Here is a 14,255-nt window from a genome sequence, read left to right as displayed (position 1 = left end):
CTGAGTTAAGAGGAAATGGCTTTAGTTTTTCACCATTGAGTATAATGCTGGCTGTAGGTTTGTCATATACAGCCTTTATTGTATTGAGGAATGTTCCATGGATTCCTAATTTTTCCAAAACCGTCATCATAAAGGGGTGTTGGATCTTGTCGAATGCTTTTTTTGCGTCTATTGAGATAACCATGTGGTTCTTATTCTTGCTCCTGTTGATGTGATGAATAATATTAATTGATTTGCGTATATTGAACCAGCTTTGCATCCCTGAAATGAATCCTGTTTGATCGTGGTGTATGATTTTTTGGATGAATTGTTGAAGTCGATTAGCCAAAATTTTGTTGAGAAGTTTTGCATCAATGTTCATCAAAGAAATGGGTCTATAGTTCTCTTTCTTTGATGAATCCCTGCCTGGTTTTGGGATGAGGGTTATGATGGCTTCATAGAATGTGTTCGGTAGTGAGCTTTCTCTTTCAATTTCATTGAAGAGTTGGAGGAGAATTGGTGTGAGCTCTGCTTTGAAGGCCTTGTAAAATTCCGTTGTAAAACCATCTGGTCCTGGACTTTTCTTAGCTGGGAGGTCTCTTATTGCTGTTTCTATTTCAATGCTTGATATGGGCCTGTTGAGATAGTTTAACTCATCTTGGTTTAGTTTTGGCATGTCAATATTTGCTAGGAAGAGGTCCATTTCTGTCAAGTTCTCAAACTTATTAGCATAAAGTTTTGAGAATTATTCCCTTATAATGTTCTGAATCTTGGTTGTTTCCGTGGTGATGTTTCCATTCTCATCTCTGAGTTTATTAATTTGGGTGTGTTCTCTTCTTTTTCTGATAAGATTTGCTAAGGGTCTGTCAATTTTGTTAAGTTTTTCGAAGAACCAACTCTTTGTTTTGTTGATTCTTTCTATAGTTTTTTTGGATTCTAATTCATTTAATTCTGATTTAATTTTGATTATTTCTTTCCATCTACTGGATTGGGGTTTATCTTGCTGCTCTTTTTCAAGGAGGTTTAGATGTGTCATTAAATTGTTAGTTTCAGATCTCTCCAATTTGTTGATGTAGGAGCTCAGAGCTATAAACTTGCCTCTGAGTACTGCCTTTGCTGTGTCCCAGAGGAGCTGGTATTTTGTGTGTTCATTTTTGTTGAATAGCATGAACATTTGAATTTCCTTTCTAATCTCTTCCATGACCCACTCATGATTCAGCAGTGTGTTGTTCAGCCTCCATGTGATACTGGACTTTCTTTGGTGGCTTTTGGTGTTGAGTTCTAATTTTATTCCCTTGTGGTCAGAGAGAATGCAAGGTATAACTTCAATGTTTCTGAATTTAGACAAGTTTGCTTTGTGGCCTAAAATGTGGTCTATTTTAGAAAACGTTCCATGTGCTGCTGAGAAAAACGTGTATTCTGATGCTGCTGGGTGAAATGTTTGGTAGATGTCTGTTAAGTCTAGTTGATCTATGCAGCTGTTTAGATCTGTGGTTTCTCTGTTGAGTTTTTGCCGAGTTGATCTATCTAGTGGGGAGAGTGGTGTGTTAAAATCCCCAACAATTAATGTCTTTGGATCTATATGGGATTTGAGGGAAAGTAGTGTTTCTTTGATAAATTTGGGTGCTCCATTGTTTGGCGAATAGATATTTAGAATTGTAATGTCCTCCTGAAGGAGAGATCCTTTAATTAGTATGTAGCGACCTTCTTTATCTCTTCTCACGAATTTTAATTTGAAGTCTATTTTATCTGATATTAGGATTGCAACTCCCGCCTGTTTATGGAGTCCGTTTGCTTGGTAGATTTTGTTCCAGCCTTTAACATTGAAAATGTGTTTGTTTTTACGGGCAAGATGTGACTCCTGCAGGCAGCAGATAGAAGGGTCTTGTTTTTTAATCCAACTAGACAGTCTATGTCGCTTAATTGGAGAGTTCAGTCCGTTAACATTAAGAGATAGGACTGAGAGGTATTTGGGAGTTCCTGCCATGTTATCTACCTTCTTGGGGGCTGCGAAAACTGGGTTCTTCCTATGGTTCTTGGATTCTCAGTTTGGGTGCAGTTTCTTGGCCTTTATTGCGGTCTTGTTGGTTTTCTATGTGTAGGACATCTTTAAGAATCTTTTGTAGGGCTGGTTTGGTGGAGATGTATTGTTTCAATTTTTCTTTGCTATGGAAGGTTTTTATTTGGCCTTCAGTTATGAAGGAGAGTTTAGCTGGGTACAGTATTCTTGGTTGATAGTTGTTTGTTTTTAGGGCATGGCATACATCATTCCAGGCTCTTCTTGCTTTGATTGTCTCTGCTGAGAAATCTGAGGTGATTCTAATTGGTTTCCCTTTATAGGTGATTACCCTTTTCTCCTTGACAGCTTAAAGGATCTTTTCCTTGTTCTGAGTTGATCCTGTGTGGATTATAATGTGGCGATGGGATGTCCTATTCTGGTCTGGTCTATTTGGGGTTCTAAAGGCTTCTTGTATCTGAACAGGCCTATCTTTTTGCATGTTTGGGAAGTTCTCTGCTAGGATCCTGTTAAACAAATGTCCTAGACCATTAACTTCTGTTTCTAGGTGCTCCCCTACACCCATTATCCTTAGATTAGGCCTTCTGATGGTGTCTTCCAGGTGTTGGATAGATCTATCATATTTCTTGGACTTGTCTTGGATGGTTGTATGTTCTTTCTCTATAATATCTAGGCTGTCTTCAATCCCTGAGATTCGATCTTCTGCATGGTCTAACCTGCTGTCAAGACTCTCTACTTTGTTTTTTATCTCTTTTTCTTCTAGTTGGTCAGCTTTGATGGCTTCAAGTTCTTTGTTGAAGCTCTGTTTTAGGTCTTGTATGAATTTCTTTACTTCCTTAATTTGGTGTTCAGTGTTTTTCCTCAAATCACTTAGTTGATTGGTTATGGTTTCTTTGGGCTCCCATTCCTTCTGTTGGGTTCCATTCAGCATTCCCTTTGTGGTCTCCCTGACTTCCTTCAGCTCTTTGTTAATGGATTCCATGAATGCCTTTAGTGATCTTTGTGTGTTCTCTACCTGGTCTCTCAATTCCTGTATTACTCTTTGATTAGCGTCCTCCCGTTTGTGGGATTCCTGCAGATCTCTTTGAGTGTTCTCAGCCTGCTCATGCCATTCCTCCCTTTCTCTTTGAGTATTCTCAAGTTGTTCACGCAAATCCTGTATCAGTTTTTGAGTAGCTTCCTCACACTTATGATATTCCTGTATAAACTTCTGGGATGCCTCCTCTCTCTCCCTATCACGCTCATACAGAGTCCTTTGTACATTGTCAAACTTCTCATTTATCATGTTTGCCACCAGTGTTTGTAGAGCTATTTGGGAACTCTCCTCTGGATTATTCATTATCTGTTCTAACCCCTGATTATCAAGATTGGGAATTGAGATACCCGAATTTGCCTTTTTTCTTGTGTTTTTCCGGCTTACTCTGCCCATTTGAGATGAAGATAGCACCAGTTTTGTGCTAGAACACTATCTTAAGGCAACCATCAACCAAAGTTTGCATTTGTACAGTCAATAGTCTACAGATACAATCTAGTTCAACAGATACATCTATTCGACATCAAACAACTATATGTTAAAGGACTTCGAACCGCAGAGAAGAATTTGGAAAACCAGAAATTATTAGGGTTAAGGAGAGATGTGGGTAAAAAATAGGAATAGATTGGTGTGGGGAGGCACAGGGAGAGTTAACTATGTCCTAATCACAATGCAGGAAATAGGTTGGGTAGGATGCAAGTAGAGAGAGAGAGAAAAAGAAGAATGGGAAAGGGGAATGAAAAGAGACCAGAAAAATAATAGAAACGTAAAAATTAATGTTATTATAGATATTAAAAGACCATCTATTTAGAGAGGAATGTGAATATGTTGAGAGAAAGGGAGGGAGATAGAGGAGATGTGAAAAACTTTAAAAAAATGCTTAAAATATTATATAGGTATAAAGAGGTAGTACTGCTATTAATGAATTTAAGTCTCAGAGGTTTTGAATTGAGTAATAAGTTTGTGGATTAAGTGTGTACACAATGGGGGATAGGGTCTACTAGTTAACTGCGGTTTTATCTGAGGATGTGCAGGACAAGAGTTAAGTCACATAAAGAAGAACAAAAGAGGAAAATGTGGAAAGGATAAGAAAGTGAGAAGAAAAGATCAGAAGTTCAGTAGAGCTAGACTAAAAACAAAAAGATAATTAAGAATGAAAGAAAAAGAGAAAGAAGACAAGAAAAGAAAGGAAAACACACATTCACGTATTCCTAAAATAAAAATTATAAGAGGAGAAAAAAAAGTTTCTGGAAAACAATTATTTTTTCAGAAGAGGCAAAAATTAAAGATTAATAAAAGTTTTAGAAAAGGAAAAAAAATTTTTTATATATATAAGGTAACAAAAAAACGAAAAAAAAAACAAAACAAAAAAAAAAGAAAAAAAGAAAAGAAGAAGAAGAAAAAAAAAAGTTCTTTGATTTTTTTTGGGAGGGGTGGGAAGAGTCCTGTATCTCCCTTTTGTCTGTAACCAGAGTCTGGTTGGAGTCTCTGGTCAGCTTGAGGTCCTGTGGCTTGATTGGTTTCTTAAGTCAGTTTGTTGGAACAGGCAGAAAAATGCTCTGCTTTACCCAAGATTTTGAGATCCCCCTCCCAGGTTAGTTTACTGGGAGGGTGATCTGCTTTGAGAATCACAAAAGAGGGCGATGCAGTGATGAGGCTAGGTTCTGGGTAGAGTTGAGGCCTTTCAACAAACAGTAGCTTTTCCCTGGGGCTATTTTGTGAAAAAAAACTCACAGCACCCAGCCTGGAGCCATTCTCAGGGTTTCTGTTTTTCAATTGATTGTGGTGGCTGCTAGAGGGAGGGGCAGCCTCTGGCTCTGGTTACCTGGTGAGGAGAGCCACTCCAATGGCTGGCGCCTGAGTTGGGTGACTTTTCCCTGGATGGAACTGAGTCTGTGAGGTCACTTCGCCGTTAAGTTCTTGTGACCTGCTAAATGACTAGTTTTATTCCAAGGCCTGAGCTGGAGCTAGCCAAGATGGAGATCACCGGTGCTGGGTGGGGAGGGGTGGCCTTCCCTCCTCTGCTCCCTGAGAAGGAGTGAGGAAGTCGGGCTTCTACTCATGCCGAGTCTTGGATCCTGGGTCGTCTCTGGTCTGCAAAGTGCAGGATGAAGTTGTCCGCTCCTTGTCGGTTCTTGCTGGTGTTGAGTAGATTCCACTCGTCCGCTGCGTCTGGCTCCTTCGTCCCGGACTGTGTCTCAGGTATGCCCCCCGCGGCGATGGTCGCCGCCACGACCCTGCCGCCACAGCGGCAGCTGCTGGCCGGCGCTCAGATGTGTCTGCTTGGCTTCCCCTCTCTTGACTAACTCTCTGTCCTGTGATGGCACACTTGGTGTGATTCTCTGGCTTGGGACTATTCACTGGAACTCTGAAACTGTTTTCTATGCAAGAGCTTGTTCAGATTCCAGCTTCTCCTCCGCCATCTTCCCGGAACTCCTGGATCTTTCTTATAATGAAAGAAAACTTGAAATGGGCAAGGATTTTTCTTCACAGGAAGTATGGAAGTGAGGTGGAGGTGAGGAAATGAAACTTAGATACTGTGAATGAAGGTCTTGATTTCTACTGTTTGCTTCTCAAGGTAGGGCCAGGTCAGAGAGGAGCCTCTGCTTTCTCCTTAAGGGAAGATTACCACCCTGTGGTTTTGTATATATTTGACCACTTCCGAACACATAAGCACGGCAAGTAAGCAACTTATGGTACAGGGAGGGAAGGTTTTTATTATTTCAATCAATATTTATTTGAGTGGTTACTGGGTAATATACCTCTCAGCAGGGAATAAATAATGAGTAGAAACAGTTGTCACTATTCCTTCATGGAGCGCATACATGATAAAAACAATGGCACTAATAAATGTGATTGCAGGTAAAAGAAATCTTTTTCCTGCTATCATAAGGAGGGAGAGCTTCCTTTAGGTAAGAATGTTTGGTTGAATTCAACGGGATGGATCTTAAACCCCAGAAAGAACTTCCAGGGGAAAGGACAGAAAGTGATAAACCATTTTGCTCAATATCATAATGTTCAAATACTATGTTAATCATGGTTATGAGATGCAAATGTGACAAACATAGTTTTGTTTTCCTTTGAAGATTAGGGATGAGGTTAAGATTTAGGGGTTAAGATGTGTCAAATCCCCAACAGGACCAGTGCTAGAATTGAGTCAGTACCAAAGGTCAGGTGAAGAGATGTGTCTCGGCCGAGACAAAGATCTGTCCTAATGGGAGGGTTGGGAAGACTTGAGAGATACTTTGTACTGGTTTGGGGCATGCACAATTGGGGGGTGGAGCCAGATGCTTTAGCTTCACCATGCTGCTGTGAACACCAAATCAAACACCACCATTCTTATGAGAGGAGCACCTTTTAATCCCATGCAACTCCACTATTCTTGAGTGTTCTCATTGCTGTGGGAGAAGGGGAGATAGAATGAGGAGCCCCCACTCTGTACCCTCACTCTTCTCAATTTTCTAAGATATACTTTGGTTCCTTCTTTCTGTTTTCTTCCTCTTCTACTCTTCATTCATCTATTCCTCTTACAGGAAGATTGAAAAATTGGAGTGATTTTCTTTTTCTTTCAATATTTCAAGGATTTGAAGTAAAAAAGAAAATTATACCTGTTGTGTCCAGTTCCTACGCTTAGGGAGGGTAAATGGGTAAAAACGTATAATTTACCACAATGAAATTAGTTCCATGCCAGGCGCTGGTGGCTCACGCCTGTAATCCTAGCTACTCAGGAGGCTGAGATCTGAGGATCGCGGTTCAAAGCCAGCCCAGGCAGGAAAGTCCGTGAAACTCTTATCTCCAATAAACCACTAGGAAATCAGAAGTGGTGCTGTAGCTCAAGTGGTAGAGCACTCGCCTTGAGCTGAAGAGCTGAGGGACAGTGCTCAGGCCCAGAGTTCAAGCCCCACAGCCAACAACAAAAAAAAAGAAATTAGTTCCATAAATGAGATATAATATCTTACAAGACATCAGAAGGAAAATCTGCTTCCTATTGGAAGAACAAGGTAATTCCTAAGGGATGAGGCAATAGCTGTAACAACTCATTAAGAACAGGTGGATTTCATTGTCCTGAGAATAGGATGTTAAAGGTAAAGAAAAGTGTTTGAATAAAGCCTTAGGAAACATGGGTCTTATTCTGGAGACAGAAATGAATTTACTGCTTTTAAGGCAGATTGACCAAAAATCTCTAACTCCTCCATCTCAGAGTCTGATTACCCCCTATGGCAACATGTTACCTTAAGAATCACTGTAGTTCATTGTATTCTACTTTTATGCTATGTATTACAAAATATTAATGTAATTCTTTACTACTTGAAATATAGTTTAATATTGGTAGTACTGGGATTTGAGCTAAGATTTTCACACAGGCTAGGCAGGTGCACTCCTTGAACTGTGCCCCCAGACCTTGATCATTCTTTTGTATAAGCTATAAATGGATTCCTTTAGACTTTCATTGACTGCTAGTCCTGTTTTCAATTTGATAATCAAGGGACTTGACTGGAGCTCAGGAGGTATGTGGGATGCATGGACATAATAAGTACTGGGAATTTTGCTTCAGAGTAAAGTTAAAGTTGACTGGACACTAAAGAAAGCAATCTGATTAGAATGCTCTGAGAGTAGAGTGTATTTAACCACAGATGGCTAAGAACAGGCATTGAACAGCATAAAGAAAAGATGAAAGCCCACTTCATTTTATGTAACTAAGCCAACAAGCCAATAATAAAAGAAGGAATGAAATTAAAGTGATAAGAAGTATGCAAGTGAATGATCCCATGGAGAGAACACATCACTGAGCCATAGCTCCAAAGAAAAAGCAAGTCACAAAAGTGCTTAGGGCCTATTTGGGATTCTGTTGGTTCCTAGAAAAAATACACATATAATAATTATTGTTATTACTACTGTCACATGAGAAGGAAAGGTTTCTTTGGGGTTAATTGGAATTGAATGTAGCCACCAGACATACTGCCTACCTGAAGTCAGCAGGTTGGTTGACTTGGCAGAAGTGCCCTTTGGGAATTTGATCTATTCCCAGTTGAAAATCAGAATTCTTTTGCTTTCATGTGAAATAACTCTAGAAATCTCCTCCAGGGCTTTCTGCAAATTAACTGTGAGCAAAATTCAGGCAGAAAATACAAGCGGTGAGTAGGCTGTGTTGTCAGCTGTTTAGCCCAGGGTGCAGAATTGGACTTAATTGAGAAAAAAGAAAAAAGAAAAGATTTTCAGGGAGAGCAGTTCACCTGGTTGAACTGAAGGGGAGTCGATAACTCCTGCAGTCTGGCTGCCTATAAAGACAGTTTGGAATCCTGCTTCCAAAGGCACCCAGAGGGAAGGAAAGGGAAGGAAATACCAGTCAGGCACTCAGCAGCCAACTCAGAGGCTGTTTTTCCTGTTTGGATGTATCCATGGAGCCCTGTGTGGGTGGCTGCCTTATTTTATTTTATTATTTTTGTCAGTCATGAGGCTTGAACTCATGGCTTGGGCACTGTCCCTGAGCTCTTTTGCTCAAGGCTAGCACTCTACCACTTTCAGCCACAATGTCACTTCCAGTTTTTTGAGTGCTTAATTGGAGATAAGAGTCTCATAGACTTTCCAGCCCAGGCTGCCTTTGAACCGTGATCCTCAGATCTCAGCCTCCTGAGTAGCTAGGATTACACATGTGAGCCACTGGAGCCTGCCTTGCTGCCATTTTTATTTTTATTTTTTATTTTATTTTTTTAATTGTGAGAATACCGTACAGAGGACTTACAATTACATGGGCAAGATAACGAGTACATTTTTTTTATTGTGAAAATACTGTACAGAGGGGTTACAATTACATGGGCAAGATAATGAGTACATTTCTTATCAAGCATTGTAGCCTCCTCCTTTGTTTCCCCTTCCCATCCCTTCCCATACTCCCTCCCTTCCCCCACAGGATCTTCCCCCCCTCACACACACCAAAGTTGTAAAGTTTGTTTTTGACATAACATATTGTACATCCCATTGTTGCAATGGGTTCACATTAACGAATTGTACATCCCATTGTTGCAATGGGTCCACCTGTATCCCTAGTTAAATGATTTGATTTTTTCTTTCCCCTCCACAAATTATACCAACATCAAATACAGTGCAAGCAGGGGTTATACCACGGGGGAGGGACATACAAAGCAAGAAAGAAATAATCTTATAAATATGTTAGAAACAATTGCATGGAAGGAAAAAAAAACATTTGAATACTTATCTTGGGGTTCATTTCGCCTAACATCACCTTATCTGACTTTTCTGCTTGACTCAGACAAAGAAACATAGGTCCCATGGTTTCCCTTACTTGCTGCCATTTTTAAAGGGAGACAAAGTATAGAATTTTTCCAGGTCAAATACCTTACCTTAACCAGATTCACACTGATCTGTCTGTGAACTAAGATAAAGGAAATGAGATGCAAGCTAGTCAACATGTCAACACTAGTACTAAGAGAGGCCAGGGCAGGAGGTATGGTTTTATTGTCTGTCAGGGCTCCTATTGGAGTCTCTGAACCAGACACACTCACTCATCCTCTCTGCCAAGTGGTGACAATTAAAAGGGCAAGCCCACATTTCCCTGTTAGAAAGACCCGGCCTCAGAGTGCAGTTGAGGAATGCTGCCTCTCAGCTCACCCAGGACAGCTCATTACCTAGAAAGTTTCAAATGAGGAGTTTCAATGGTTTTTATTTCTATAAATGAGTTTCAATGAGTTTCATTTCTATAACTGTCCCTTGTCAGGGAAAGATGCTAGAATGATTGTAAGCAGTGCTGTGGGAAAACAGTATTCGCCCATAGCCTCTGGCTGACCAAATGGTTTTCTTGATTCTCTCAGGAATATAGTAGGAAGCAGTTCTTTCCATCCTTTTCTAAGGGCTTTGAAATCAAGTGGCTTATCTGGGACTTTATGGTAATAAAGGAAAGTGCTTCTCTAGTTTCCAAAAGCATGTCAGAGTTCCAATCTATTCAATTTGGTGATGATTGCCTGTCTATCTAATCTACTGGTAGAGCTTTGGACTCTGAATACTAAGGAGCTGGTAGTAACCCCCCTACTCAGCATGGACTAGACAATATTCAAGGTTCAAAGTAAGAGGAAACTTCAGGTAGCTGGTACAAAAATTGCTAAGAATTGTAAGGCACAGACAGTAGAGCACTGAATCACATGAACAATCTTATAGGGCTCTGGATTGTTGGACAAATGCTTGCCCACAAAGCCCAGGCCTTCTCTGCAGAAGAACACTACTTATGGTTACACATACAACTTGAACATGATTTATGCATAATACATGTAAAAGAAATTGCACTTAGCAGAAATGCACAGCCTGATGTATTTTTACAAAATTAATCTACCCATATAACTATCTTCCAGATCAATTAACAGAACATTATCAAAATATCAGAAACCACTTTATATTCCTTTCAAATCATTACTCTCTCTCTTCTGTGATTGATTTGTTTCATTGAATTTTCTTGGTAAGAATTATCCGTACAATGTGTGTAGCATTGGTATTCTCTAAATCTTGGTACTGTTTCACTCAGATGATTAACATTTATTTTGTTTTTAGCATTTGTCTGTGACAATTAGTATGGCCACAAACACTTCTTTAGTTTCTCTCTTGATACAAATATGTAACTTGTATTGTCAGCATTACTGGCTTTATATAGTAAGGCTATGTAGTAGATCTGTTACTGCATATTTGTGTTCTACCCTCCAGCAATCTACCAATTTAGCCTTGTACTAGTAGAATAAGAATATAGAGCACATTATAGATGTGTAGAATTATTTTACTTGCTTTATATTCTTGCCAACAGTGGTTTTGACTTCATTCAAAAACTGCAATTTTGGCTGTTCTGGCTGGTAGCTTATATATAAATTGTTTGATTTACCCTTAGTTTACACCTGAAGAGATTTTGATTTTTAAAGTATCTTTACATGTACAAAGGAGTTGCCATCTAACAAAGTAGTTCTCTGAAGAGATTTCTAATTGACAGTATTGGGGTTTGAACTCAGGGATTCATACTTGTGAGGCAGATGCTCTACTCCTTGAGCCACACACTCTACCCCCCCCCCTTTTTGTTTCTTTGTTTGCTATAGTTATCTTTTGAGTGGAGTGTTGAGCTTTTGGTGGTTAATTGGAGATAAGATTCTTTCGAATATGTCTGCCCAGACTGGCTTTGAACCAGGATCCTCAGGACTGCAGGCAGAAGCCACTGGTGCCTGGCTTTGGATTCCTTCTTGTCAGGCCAATACCTGCGACATCTTTGGGATGCCTGGTTGAGTAGTTCATGGAGAGGAATGGTGCTAACTTAATGGTCCCTCTCCACTGAGGAGCATCAATATAAAGATAAGCACAGCAGGCATTGCTCTTGAAATAATTGTCTAAATGACTAATACAAGTTGAGTAGTGCCTATTGTGTATAAATATAGAAGAGTTGATAAAAGGACTTTGGTATTTTTCAAGTGATCTCTTGATTTCTCATAATAGAAAAGATTATGGTTTTCCCTCCTTCTCTGCCACTCCCACTCTCTCCCTGTTCCTTCCCTTTCCCCCTCCCACACCCTCTGGACCTAATTTTTGATCATTTGAAACCTTCAATATATTGGATTGATTGTGTATTGTTACTTCCTCTTTTTGTTTCTTCCCAAATTCTTTATTGGCATCAATTAGTTGTGCAAGGTGTTTTCTTTCAACAAGTTCCTATATGTATCCAATATACCTTGTTCATACTCAGTCTGTCTGTCACACTTTCTCATCTTTCTGCCTCAAGTCCCAAACCAATCTCAACCAAAACATGTGGCCAGTGGGGGTTGGGGAGGGGAGGAACCTTGTCCTGACTGGTATAGGACATTTTGTATACCTCTTTCCCCTCCTGGTTTTAAATGATGTTTTTCTGCCTCGGTGTGTTTGAAAAAATCTGCAACCTAGTAGAACCAATATTTCTTTTTTTAATTATTATCGTGTTTGTCTATGAATTTTGATAAAGATTCAAAATATATATTTTATTCTGTCCCATCTTTAAATGCTCATTTTAGGAAATAGAGGGCATATGCTTAAATTTTTGTTTGTTTGTTCACAAAGCATCAGACCATGTGCAGATCATTTTTACAATGGTTTGTGCAGATAAAGGTTGCCATAGCAGGGGCATAACCTGGGCTGCCTGACCTTGCTGTGATAAGCCACTCTGTTCCTTGCCTGAAGCCTGATGGCAGCAGCTGTTATATTATGTGTTTGGGGATGGGACAGAGGGGTGCATGTCAACATATCTGTGATGGGCAGTCCGAGGGAGGAGTGTGTTGCATGAAGTTCCAGCTGGTCACTTAGTAGAGAGGGATGGACAATTACAGAGTGTTGGCTTCTTGTCTTATTCACACAAGAAATACCTACGAGCCTCCAGATAATGCACATCCATCTTCCACTTTCCATGATCTAGTGTGAGGCTGAGGTCACCTCTCTTACTCTCCTCTGGGCTATATTGTGTGATCTCATGTATGAAAGAGGTCTGCATAATGTAAAGAACTTTTATTAATAACCAAACTAAACAAGCAAGCCAGAAACCCTTTTGGACATTCTAAAAGAGACACTAGGCTTGGAGCATTTGGCTTTGAACAATTAGAAAGACAGGGAAAGAGTATTTATTGCCAGTTTTCATTCATGCCAAATTTGCTTATCCTGTTTATCTAACACAAAAGCCAACAATCTGGAGTAGTTTTGATTGAATCTAAATATTTATCCACATTTGAATGGGCTCCAAAGGCCTGTTCCAGAACCGAGACAGAACATCTGCATGTTCTGGAGGGGAGCAAGCTTGTGTGTGTGCAGTGGCTTGGTTCTGGCTGGACATGGGCCATGGAATCCTTGCACCCTACTGGCTGTTGCTCTCCAACTGTCTCTGTGGCTCTGAGCTGATGGCAGATGTCAAGACCTGCAATTTGCTCATCATGGGAATCCAGTGTCTGCCTTGAGCAATCTGGCCATTCTGTCTGGATATCTTACCTCTGGAAAGCTCACTGTTCATGCTTTGGGAGCAAAGCTTTATCATAGCTAATATTTACTGAGAACTTACTACACACAAACGCGCGTGTGTGCGCACACACACACACACACACACACCAGACATTATTCTAAGCACAGTCTTACATTAACTTCTCATGGGATTTCAGGTAGGTACGTTTACTGTTTTTGTCTCACCGATAAGGAAATACAGCTGTGGAGAAGTGAACAACCTAAGTTTTAGGAGTAAGTGGTGACAGAGGGATATTCAAAAGATTTTACAACTATCACGATCCAGACATTAGCCAAGGAGAAACAAGGCTGTGCCCAGTCAGGACAGATGCTACCTAGAAAGAGTTGGCTAGGCCAGACATGTACTAGTGGCTTTAATGGTCTCCACTCAAGCCCAGGCGGGGTGGCTGTCAGTTCTACTTTTCCACCACTCTGTGTGCCTGGCATAGGTTAGATGCTCAACTAACAGTGCCAAACTGAAGTGCTCTGCTAATTGCTCCCTTGTGAAGCATTACTGTATTTTTCTATCTCCTACTTGCCTGCCCAGAGTAGAGGTGTGCACTTTATTTTATTTTATTTTTACTATCTCACCTATGACACTGCTTTAGACCAATAGCAATTAGAGGACATGACCCCTAGCCATGTTCATTCTGTTTTTTTTTTTTTGTGGTGGGGCTTAAACTCTGGGCCTGGGCACTGTCCATCAGTTCTTCAGCTCAAGGTGAGTGCTCTACCACTTGAGCCACAGCAACACTTTCGGTTTTCTAGTGGTTTATTGGAGATAAGAGGCTCACGGACTTTCCTGCCCGGGCTGGTTATGAACCGTAATCCTCAGGTCTCAGCCTCCTGAGTAGCTAGGATTACAGGTGTGAGCCACTGGTGCTCAGCATCCTGTTCATTCTTATGAATGTGTGAGACATGTGGTAGGTACTCTCTGAATGCTCAATGACTAAAAGCAGCAGCAATGATTAGGAAGGCTGTGTAACATGTATCTATACATGGAGATGCCATAGCCCAGTTGTGGGGTCATCAGATCTGAGTGCAGATTCCAGCTGTGCAATCTGTTAACTGAATAACCTTGTAAGGCATTAACCTAATGCTTTCTCGTTTTCTCACCTGCAAATTGGGGGCAATAATATTATTTTCATAGTATTGCTAATAGGTGGTACTGTTAGTTTCTCATCTAGCTCTGTTCCCTTGATAGGTTCTCTGAGAGTGGATTGGCTG

The sequence above is a fragment of the Dipodomys spectabilis genome, unplaced genomic scaffold (assembly GCF_019054845.1).
Source record: "Dipodomys spectabilis isolate Male_0828 unplaced genomic scaffold, ASM1905484v1 ptg000081l, whole genome shotgun sequence".
NCBI classification, from domain to species: Eukaryota; Metazoa; Chordata; class Mammalia; order Rodentia; family Heteromyidae; genus Dipodomys; species Dipodomys spectabilis.
The sequence above is the reverse complement of the archived record's forward strand: the minus strand, read 5'-3'. Positions refer to the sequence as shown.